We start from the raw sequence: 12,505 nt of genomic DNA on the forward strand, positions 1-12,505 counted from the left end.
GTTAATAAATTAAATTAGCTTCTTCATTATAATTTTATTTTGAATAATTTTCATTTGTTTCTTTATTTTTATATTGAATTATTTTCAGCTAAGTCGTGGCTCTCATTCTAATTCTAGATTTTATTTATATTTCATAGTTTTTTTTCCAGCTAACTTCCATTAAATGTAAATTTGAAATGAATAGAATATTATTATACAAAATATAAAATATATCACAACGTCGTATTAAATATAGAAAATAAAATCGGAAAGATATTGAGGATACAATTTGCATGTATAATAAAAAGAAAACAATGTATGACGATACAAATAAATTCATCGAAATAGAAAGAAAAATGTAAGAAGAAATTGTACAGTTAGTTTTCTGTTAAATTTATCATCTTTCAAGAAGTTTATGCTCCGGAAATAAGACAATACGTGCGCAGATATTACAATTCGGCAAATTCGTCAACACGGGAATAATATTTTATCGGTAAAATAAAATAATCGATAAAATTTGACAGACGTAATGTATGCTTTCGATTTATTTCTTTATTTTACTTTATTTTATTTTCTTTTTCTATTTATATTTGCCTCTAAAATCGATATAATCCAGGACAGGAATCTCGAGTCCCACGCATTCAAACTTTGTTTTATCTTCTCGATAACTCTTCGAATTTTTTTCTTCTTCTTCTAATCTCTTATCCCGTCTATAAAACATGGAATAGAAAATAAAATAAAAAATAAAAAAAAAAGAGGGAGAGAGAGAAAAAAAATCCGATTAAAAATGTCAAACATTTGATGAACTAACAAAGCAACCCCATTCGCCATTTTAAATATTTGGGCTTACCAAACTATGACAAAATAATAAATTTTTAGTAACAAACAAATATATACGACTACTACAAATAAAAAAATAATAAATAAATAAATAAAATTAATAATTATAATATAAATATTTCTTATTGTCAGTGTTTATTATTTTTTTAAGAAAAATTACTTCAAATTTTATAACCAATGACAAAGACTAAGAATTAAATTTGAAAATGTAAGTTCGTGTGCACATAACTGCAATGCGGTAACATAACTATATATATCAATACCAACTAAGTAAACTTAGAAGGGTAACTGCCGGAAGGTTCGCGTGCGACAATTCGAGATGCATCGGTGGGTGCATCGGTCGGTGGTGCATCGTCCGTTCTACACTTGCATCGGTAAAATGATGCCATTATCTATAACACCGCACTGCGTTTCTCTTATACTAGGTCACGACCTTTCTTCACTTCTCATCTGTTCACATTTTTTATTCATTCAAAATCAACTAACTAAGTTTTCAACTTAAAACCAATCGAAATTCTTTTCAACTAACATTTTCTTTCATACTTTTTTTCTCATTTACATTGCAAATCACGTCAAACAAATTGAACATACTAATTGATGAACACGAATAAGAGTTTATTGATGTATTCATTCTCCCCACCATCGATCCTTATAATTCGATGCAATAGATTCATAAAAATCAACCCTTTTTTGAGATCTTTTAAATTAGAATAAAAACGAATGAAAAGAACAAAAAAAAAAGAGGAAGATAAAAAAGAAGAAGTATTGCAATTAAAAGTGGATTTGTGTTTGGTACTTTAATTTGCTATCGATATCAGAAAAAACAAAAGGGAATGACGAGTAAAGTATTGATTGTTTTCACCTTTCAATCGGTACTTAATAGAATTCCAAGTGTTTAGATCTGTCGATTCAAAAAGAGAAAGAGACAAAGATAAAGACAGTGGAAAGAGAGAGAGAGAGAGAGAGAGAAATTCCACTAAATGACGTAACGATAGTATGCACGTTTGGAAAAGACGTTTCATAGTTATCAACAATGTTTAAGAGCTATCGTTTAAGATGGGAGTACTAAGAAGAATGCTTTTCTAGAAGGAACGATCCTCCTATACTCTATGACACAGAGTGTTGCATTCGACGTAATAATTTGATTAGTTAGCGAAGTATTAATTGAAGAGCCATGGTATACTTGATGAAAGCACACACCCGTTCTGGACCCATCCACAAATGGATAGATGAATATCACAGACAGAGAGAGAGAGAGAGAGAGAGAGAGAGAGGAGGATAGGGGGATGGGAGAAGTACAAGATCGATTTGGATCGATGCAGCACGATGCACCGGACGCAATAAGCAAACGGTGCGTTTAACCTAGTCCAACGTTTGAAATGTGAAAGGAACAAGAATATAAATATACGTGTATCAATCTTATCGGGGTTTTCAAATTGTTAAATTTACTGGACACATATAAACATATTTATATAGATATATATTGTATATGTATGAAAAAATAGCATCTTTCGAAAAGACAATGTATTGCAAAATTTGGAATATTTGTCAGATAGATTTAAGTATTATAAATCTTACAAAAATATCTTACGTCAGAGACAGTAATTTGTGTTTATTGGATTTAATCGTAAATAATGAAATAATATTAAAAGAAATATGTGTTATTGCACAGTATTTTCGTTCGTGAAAATGATAAAGTTAATTAATGGTATGAATGTTTTGTTTTTCCTTTTTTTAACGAGAGAAGGTATTTCGTTTGATAAAATAATAGGAATAATGAAATGAAATTGAAACAGTTACGTTTGGTATTGATTTTTATTAATTAAAATATTTGAAATATCGGATAATATTTAAACGTGAGATATTTGTATGATTACTTTTACGAAAGGGTTGGGTATCTATGAGTTTCTGTATGGTTGTTTTAGAGTTGTAAAAATGAATTTATTTAATTTATTAAATTTAATTTCAATCAGACGTTTGTAAAAAGTCGAATTTCTTTCGTCGAATGTATATCAATGTCGAAAACACATTAACCGTAACAATAATATCAATGTCTCAAACAGAAAGATCACGTTACGTAATAGTCATGGCGTACATATGTATACGAATGAAACGTACACGAGAAATAGATTCTACAAAAGTAATTAGAACATAGAGAGAGAGAATACGATACTTTCTATGTTACTTTTACTATCATGACTCCTATCGAATAAAATTTATCACGAATATTGCACGTGTATATTATTTTCCTGTTTTAATTAAATGTTGCACCTTGAATGAAATCTTAAATAAATAAATCAATCAATCAATCAATCAATTTTTTATCTCCATAAATAAATTTCTTATTTTCTTGAAATAATTTAATATACACCCGTTGAAATGTTAGTTCTTTTAATTGTATTCTTCCTCTTTTTTTTTTTTTTTTTTTTTAAATATTTTTCATTCTTCAATTCTTTATCTAGTCGGAACAATTTAAAGTCCATCAGTTGAAAAATAACGAATACTTTTTTTTTTATATTTTTCTCATTCTTTCATTTTTTAATAAAATTTCAATTGAACGGTTCAAAGAAGCATCAATTTTTCATTCCTAGATTCATTACTTTCTTGGAATAGTTAAAAATCGATTACGTTCTTTCTTCTTTCTTCTTCCTTTTTGTTTTTTTCATTTTATTTTTAGTCTTTCACGATCATTCGTATTCCCTTACCGAATTTCTTTTTTCAGTATTTTCACTCCTATCTCTCTATTAGCTATCTCATCGTTCAGCACTCCCTAGGGGGTTAAGTCAAACTGTTTTCTATTCGCAGACACGCTTTCAAAGTTCTCGAGTTTAAGGATATCCACCAGGTTCTACGATCCACTCGGACCTATTCGGTCAAGTGTCGTCTCGAATTAAAAAAAATCGAAAGTTTCATTTTATTCGATTTATTTCAATGCAAGTTTCACGAACGAGTTAACTACGATAAATTTATTCTCATTTTCTCGTTATTACAATAATTAATTCCAAGAACAATAAAAGTTGTTTCGAATTACAAGCATTCCAATATAAACGGAATAAATAAAATTTTTAAATAAAATCATATATTTTACATAAAAAAATACTCGATCGTGTTGTTGCATTTATTTTAATCATTTTTTATTCTTTATGATATACTTATCAGTGCAAACAAAAACCGAATAACAAAGATTGAAATATAAAATAATATTACGCGTGAAGATTTTATTGAAAAATTAAACAACATTGATGCCAAAATTCCGATTATATTTTATATCAATGCAAAATAAAATCTGATACTTATATTAGAGACATGCATAATAATTTATACCAAACAAATGTATTTCTGTTACTGTAACGTAAAATATTATTAACGAAAAAATATCAACAAAATTTCTTTCGATTATAAATAGTTTAAATAAACATATCAAAGAGATTTATTTGTATTTTAATAAGATTTAAGATTCGATGCAGATGAAAATCGTACATTTTCATTAATTCATTTCCGTTAGCAATGTCAAATAACATTAAACGGAAAAAAGATGACTGTATTAGTTCCTTCAAAGAGTTCGGAATCTTTCGAGACTATCCGTGCACATTCCAAAGGGAATACGTTGGTTGAGTAAAAAGGGTCAAACGTGAAGTCATAGATAGATAGAAGGAAAAGAATGTCTACAATCTGTGGAATCTTTTTCGTGATCATTCACTCAAGAGAATTCCAGTTTTATTTATATAATAGGTAGAGGTGTCAATAGATGAGCAAAAAAGGATTATTTTCGATCCCCTTGAAAGATTTGCGAAATTTCCAAATAAATATGAGTAAATATTTGAATAACTATCCGAGCCAATCCGTATAATCCTTTAAAGCTTCGAATTCTTTTTCGTTCTAGGATATTAATTAAAAATAATTTTGAAATTAACCACATTTTCATTTCTTGAAAACCTAAGTTCACGTTGAATGGCCAAAAGAAAAGGAAGAACAGATTGGCCGCGAGTTAATTTCGAATAACCCCAGGTCGATGAACAAGAATTGGAAGAAGTGGGAAGGGAAAAGAGAGAGGGTAGGGGGAGGAGGTGTTGATGTTCGTTCGAAAGACCGGTAGAGAACAAAAAGGCGATAAAAATGAACAATTAAGAATGAAAATGAAAAAGGAAGTTCTTATCGTTCGTCGACTGCGACGTATCCTTGACGGTGTTGTTCCCGATCCATAAAATTTCCTACGCCGAGTTATTTCTATTCTTTTAAAACAACGTTTTGCGATATGCACGACCAACTACATATTCGACAATTCGTGTAAATATTTGTAATGTAAATATTTATCGCAAGATTCCACTCACAATCTGTTTGCAACAAATTCGCTTGAACCCTTTTTTCGTTCAACCGTATCAGTTCTCGCTTAATACTCGTTTGGTGTCGAGTGAAAAAAACTTACAACGAATTTAATCGGTGCAAAAGTCCATCAATTTTATTTTCTGTACAAAGTTGTTTTCTTTTTTTGCATGGTTATTAACGCTTTCGAAATTAACCCGACGAATCTAAGAGTCCTTTGACACACAAATTGCATTAATATTATAATTTTTATTAGAAATTTACTAAGAATTATTTATTTTTTAAACGACGTGTTTTTGATTTAAAATAAAACGCTGTTAATAATATTATTTTTTATAAATTATTGAATCCTTACAATTAATTTTGGTATTTAATTTAAGAAATAAACTAACCTTATATATTGGTCGCATTTATTATAATTTTTATTCGAAAATTTATCAATAATAATTATTTCTATTTAAAAACAACTTCAATACGACACGCTGTTTATATTATTCTCTATAAGTTATCGAGAATTCAAAATTAATTTTAGCGATCGATTCAACAAATATGTATACAATACGATTTTCCCGTTTACATGTTGCATTTATTATAATTTTATTCGTAATTAATTTGAATCTCATTAGTAATTATTTATTTTAAAGAATAATAAAAAACAAAAGTAAAATACCCTGTTAATATTATTTTTAATAAATTAACGAGTCTCTAAAATTAATCTTAGCAAAGTCCTCGTACCACGGTGACAATTTCCGAGCACGCTCGGAGTCGTTCGTTTTACGTGCTCGTAAAATATAGTACTTAACGAGATTACGAGCATCCAAATGTTAACTATCGTACTTGAGATCGAGTATGGTCGTTCTATCGATTCAGAAGAAAATTAGAAAGAAAAATAAGATAACGAAGAAAAAAGAAAATATACAAATTATTCTCTCTTCTATCAGAATTAAAGTAAGTTTTATATTTTAACGTTTGAAATTTTTCATTTCAATCATTTTCGTCCTAATTGTTAATCCCTTTCAATTGTTCCGATTGTTCAAAGATACACAATTCTTTGTCACGAAAGACTCGTTAAAAATTTTTCTACTTTGTTAAGCTTTCATTCATTCTTTTTTTCATTTTCTCAATCCTTTCTTCACACCCTCAACCCACAACTTTCAACCCCATACGGACTAACCTCAAACGTGAAGGTAGTTCGAAAAGAAAGAGTAAACCTTTTTTCGTTTTGATAGAGAAAAACAAAAGAAAATAGGATCGATACTGAAAGCTTTCTCAGCATCTCTACTCTGTCACTTTTATTTTTAAATCTAAGGAGTAACAAGTAGCGAAATTCGATGTTAAAATTAACCATCATTTGATATTAGTACAGACGAGAAAGACGTAAAAAGAAAGAAAAAAAGAGAAAAGAAAAAAAAAGCTTCTTTTTCTATCTTTAAAAGAAATTACCTTATTTTTTATGGTGGACGAGAGAGAGAGAGAGAGAGAGAGAGAGAGGGGGGGGGAGAGGTGGCGAGAGAGAAGGAAAAGAAGAGGGAAATAAAAAACAGAAACGCGAAACCTTTGAAAAATTTTTCTCGACGAACGGAATTAAAGTTTCATTTCTTTTCTCTCTCTCTCCCTCTCCCTCTCTTTTCTCTTTTTCCTTTTATTTCTTTTCTCTTTTTTCTTTTTTATCGCAAAGTTGTCGATTTTATATGTAAGTATAGGATGATTATGCTAAAAGACGTTAAGAAAATCGATGTTCCTTCGTCGACTTGGCACGTTTCCCATTTTACGCCGTCGAGTAAAATAAAAGTATAAGAAAAAGAAAAAGAGAGAGAGAGAGAGAGGAAAGAAGAGGAAGAGGTTGAAGTGGGAGTTTGGTAAGGGGGTGGGAGGGGTGGAGGTTGAAGCGGAAGCGAAGACGGAGATGGGAGAGAAGCTGAAGATGCCGCTCTGGGTGGTCTTTAATTGACTCGTTCGTTCCTCGCCGATCCTTGGAAACAAACGTGAGAGCGTAGTATTGCGTCCTGAAATCCTTGCCAATTTCTTTTTCCCCATTGCGTATCTCTATTAAGTTATCTTTTTTAAATTATTCTTATTTTTTCTCCTTCTTATTTCGCGAATCCTCCTCGTATCCACCAATTTACTAATAATAATTTGTTTTTGCTTCCTTCTTTTTTCTCCTTTTTTTTAATTCATTTATTTATATCCCTCTAATCGAAATACAATTACTTATTGCGTTGACAAATATTTTTCAATACATTTTTTAGAATCCGTTTAATTGGAACCCCGTACCTATTGTAATGTACCGATTTCTAATCAAATTTGTTTCTTTTTTTTTTTTTTTTGGTTCTCTAATCGCGACCCAGTATCGGAAATATTCTTCGAAATGTTTGTTAAGTGAGTTGTTTTTTTTTTTTGTACACACTTGAAGAAACTTCGCAAGCATCGTCCTCCTGATGCAATTGAAAACTCGAAATATATTTTAAATAACTTTCGTTTGATTCTTTTCTTTCGTATTCTAATAATTATTTCAATTGTAATTATCGACAATGTTTAATTTTTAATTGTTGTGTTATCATAATTTAAAAATATCCGATCACGTTTTTCGCGATAAAATGAACGAACTTTTTAACGAGTGGTCACACGATAACGTTTTTTTTACCTTCTTTTTCTTTTTTTTTTTAAATGGAAAAAAAGTTGTTTCTATAAAAGCTCGAGTTTCTATAGAAGTTCGTAGAATAGTAAACGCAATTTCGAAGACGTTGAAGTACGTTTTAATCTAATCTAATCGTGACGTTGTTTCTATTTTGTTCCAGATAGGGAAACTATTGAGGAGGAGCAATGGCCTTGGAATCATCAAAGTGCAACAACGTTCGATGTTTCTTTGGCTGATTAATTTCTTCTACCATCTACATTTCGAGTATCCAAGTTTTCCGGAAGATGTTCTTCTTCCTCTATATTTAAAAATTCAAGTATTTTCCTATTTGAAAAAACGCGACGGAAAGAGTCTTTCCTATTTCTTTAACATCACCGGCGTTCGGGATAAGAGGTAAGAATTTTTTGTCGAATAATTTCCTTACCCAAAAGGCACGATTTTTCTAAATTATCTTTAGAAAAAGAAAATAGAAAGAAAAAACATTCTCGTGAAATATTTTCTTTAAATTATTTTACGCATTAGAACGCGTTTATATATTCAATTCAAGAAAATGAGCTTTCGTGTACGGTGAAAACTCAAATTACCGTAAATACTTTGTAAATCCGAACGAGAATTTTTATTCGATTCTAACTTATTTGTTTTTTTCTTTTTCTTCTTCTTCTTCTTCTTCTTCTTCTTCTATTTATCAATCAATATGTTTTATCTCAATTTCTTTTGAACGTAAATAAGTTGCTTCCTTTTTCGCGAACTATTATAACAAAAGATGATTATTTATTGTACAAGAATATCTAGTGTAATAATAAACGAGCACACCTACTCGAAGTATAAAAGTGCATAAACAGGATTGTCCCGAAATTAATCGACCAAACTGCGTGAACATACTCTACGCGAGCGGAAATAAGATAAAAATGATATTTGAAATTAAATTAATAGCCATTTATTAGAAATTTATAATCAAATAATAATGATATTGAAATACGAAATAGTAAATTTAATGGATCAATGAACAAGTTACTGAGCAATCTAATTTAAGTCGAAATTCGTGTCGAAAATTAAATTATTCTGTGGAATTTGAATTATTGTGGATCCATGCATGACTGTTACGAGAATTGCATGTATAATTTTGTCTTCCTGTTTATTCTTGTAAAAATTACATCTTCTATTTATAACGTAACAAATATTTGTATGATTTAAAATAAATTGCGAATAAGTTGAGGTTTGATGAAATAATATTTTTACGTTATTCTAGAAGATAAAATGATTTTTACGGGTACTTCTATTTACTCGGTAAAATAAGAGAATTAAGATTAGAAAGACAAGTAGGCAAGAAGACAAAATTGCAAGATACACAAAGCGTGCATGTGTGTGGGTGTGTGCATGCGTGTGAGTGTGTGTAAAAGAGCAAGGAAAAAATGAGAAAGAATGAGAAAGAAAAAACTAACTACTGACGACACGCGTATAAATCTAACAGAAAATGTGGACTTAGTCCATTACGGGGAAAAAAAAGCACACCCTAGGATAACCGGAAAATCCGGACGTTGCTAGGAGATAAGACAAGAGCTCCTTGGGAGCCAAAAATTTTTCCGGGGACCAAAAAACAACAAACCCAAAAAACTAAAGGCCAAAAAAAAAAAAACCAACAAAAAAAAAAAAAAAAAAAAAATAAAGGGGGCAAAAAAAAAAAACCCACAAAACAACACCAAAAATTCTTTTGGTACAAAAAACAAGAAAAAGAAAATATAAAAAGAAGAAATCAAATAAATTGCTTTCTATGAGTGGTGCTCATGTTATCGCATTGTGGGTCATTGAAAAATATTGAACGTTAATAAATATTTTCGAGTTTGTCAAAAGAGATTGAAGAGTAGGTGATTAGAAGATTAGGCGGATTCATTTCGTTGATTTTTCAAATTGAAAATTTAAATATTCTTACTAGTTTGAATAATGTGAAATCGAGTATAGCCACATAAAAATAATATTGGCAGTTGTGAGACAGTTGACCGGTAAACGATAAACCTGGATTCGAGCTTCGATCCTTGTCAGTATTTTCACTCCTATATTAATAAATAAACTACTATAAAAAAGAACATAGTCTCAAAATTAGAGAAGTTACATTACAAATGAAATAAATATAAGCTTGTACAATTACATATATGCATATTATATAAATAAAAATTAATCTCCAAAACTCTAAAAACTAATTAAAAATTAAAACCTCAAAAGAAACTACACCATACTCCGATCGACTATTTTTTTAAATAAAATCAAAAAAATTAAAAATCGTATTTCACTAATCGTAGAAACTATATATTTGACGTTGTACAAAATAATCGAAATGATATTATAAAACAGACTGAAAGATTAAATCGAGCTGTGTTTAGTTTGTATTGGTGGCTGGTGCCGGGGAGGGGGTGGGGGGAGAGATTCTTGAGGAACGTTGGGGAACAACGTTAATACAAAAAGTAATTGATACATACCTGTTACAAGGATTAAGACGAAACGGTGTGCAATAGTTGTCAATCTATCGAAAATCGTGAAGGTGTCCAGATAAGCAAGCTCAACGGCAACAAACGCCTTGGCTCAACGAAGTTCGAGATAGGTTGGGGTGGTGGGGAGGGGGTTTAGAGGTTGGAGGAGAAGCTGGTCAAGGGATTAGATTGGACTAGGGTTCACGAAGTATGTGACCTAAACCCTGAAAGGCTAGAACCTTCACCTTGCCTTCATTTGACTCGTAGACGAGTACAAGAAGACAAGTAAAGTTGAACATGTGAATGAATCACTCTAAGCTCCTATTTCTTCCACGAGGAAATAAGATCTTTGTACTACGTTGATATTTACTACAACAACTCGAACACTTCCAGGATGTCTACGAGGTTTATTGACCTAAATGGTATTATGCTAAAGTGTTAAGCATAAATTATATTAGTATAAATAATCATGATATAAAATATATCATGAAATCAATTTTTTACATTTTTTTTTTCGAATAAATCTAATATCTGATATTAAAATTAATCAAGTGTTAATAAAAATAAAAAAAAGAAAGAAAAAGAAATGGATTTTGTATTTTAATAATAATCTTTAATATTCTTGGTTTTCTGTCTGTCGATATTAGAAAGGAAGTTTTATTCTTTTTTATTATTTATATGAAAGACTTGTTGAGTACTATGGAGGAAGACAAGTTAAGCCCTTCCTTTAACATTTTCCACCTACAGTTCTGCACATATTTATAATATTAACATTTGTTTTTCTTCAGCTTTACAATCTTTTATCATTCTCCATGCTAACCGACCTCTTTCTACTACAATATGCAAAAATCTTCCTTTGAGAATCCATGGAATAATGAAACGTAGAATTCGCTAGCACGATGCTTCGGCTTAGAATAGATGCATTCGATTCGATTCGATAATGCATTCCACTCGTATTACTTCCGAACGCTAGAAATCATTATTCTTTCGATTCTTTTCTCGCGAAAAAGTTCAAAAAAATATCTATCTTTTATTTTTATTCAATTTCAAGTACGAATTTTGGAATAAAGAAGAATTTTTTTTATAAGGATGACGTATAGAATTTAAATTTCTATATAAAAAAGAAAGATATTCATTGTCACGAGATTTATTGATCAAACAGAGAGAAAATATTCCACAAGTGAAATAAACAAAAAATGATATTTAAAGTTCGATTACAAACGTTTTATAACAAATTTAAAATCAATAGAAATTGAAATAGCAGAACAACAGGTAACAGCAGATTTAACGGACCAATGAACAGGTCACTGAACAAACCCATCTAAATGTTGCACCTAAATTTGTAGAAATTTAGGTCATTGCGTACCCATGTATGATTGTTATGAAAATCGAATAAGTTTCGTCTTGTAAAAGTTGTATCGTTTATTCAGAATATCCTCGATGAGAACAAATTGTCCATTTAAACTGCACTCGTATATCAATTAAAAAATTCAACTCATTTTCAATAATCTATTGGAAATAATTCTTGAACAATTGTGTAATGATAAGTAAATTTTGTATCAATTTTGCAATGTTCTCTAAGTGGTGTTTTGTGATTTTTATTATTGAAATGAATTATTCTGAACGTATACGTTATCCCAGGGCTACGAACAATATATACGAACAACGTGATATTCACTCCTAGGCCGCGAAATAAACTCAAATAGTATAATTGGAAATGGGTGGTGCTGTTCTTCCAGATAATATGATGTTACTTATTTCAATTTCATTTGTTTATGTCATTGCAACAAAATATCTATATCTAACTGAATTTTAGATATTTTAAACGTGAAATAATAATATCTCTCGCATTATAATTTCAGATCATTTGAATTTCGAAATAGGTTAGTACTTAAAATACTACATTCGATACGATTAAGTTGAAGTTACGTATCATTCGTTCAATCCACGAATAGAAAATTATTTCGACAATTTTTTTTTCATTTTCACTCCTATAGCGAATACGATTGAAATTTATGATGTAAAGATCGTTGATAAATTTTGCATATCGAATGCATTTTTCGCTATATTATACGAATTACGGTGAAAACAATTTTTCAAGAATATTTAAACATTTTGCAATAAAATCTTTTTAAATATAAATCCATCCTCGTTGAAGATGAAAATTTTAAAGGAAAAAATTAAAAAGAAATATCATATTTTTCACGTTTACAACTGAAGGATTTATTTTTATGATAGTATTAGTTGAGAATCCCGTGTA

General features: G+C 29.9%; 1 protein-coding gene across 2 annotated transcripts in view; it reads left to right on the forward strand.

Moving 5' to 3' along the window:
- The window catches only part of LOC122523492, an 88,719-nt gene that overhangs the window by 24,860 nt on the left and 51,354 nt on the right, over nt 1–12,505 (forward strand). For both annotated transcript variants that reach the window (XM_043645263.1, XM_043645262.1), the window contains one exon: nt 7,941–8,173. The gene's annotated coding sequence lies outside the window, so the exon portion shown is untranslated. The remainder of the gene's footprint in view (nt 1–7,940; nt 8,174–12,505) is intronic.

This window comes from Polistes fuscatus, unplaced genomic scaffold (assembly GCF_010416935.1).
Source record: "Polistes fuscatus isolate 324 unplaced genomic scaffold, CU_Pfus_HIC Scaffold6, whole genome shotgun sequence".
NCBI classification, from domain to species: Eukaryota; Metazoa; Arthropoda; class Insecta; order Hymenoptera; family Vespidae; genus Polistes; species Polistes fuscatus.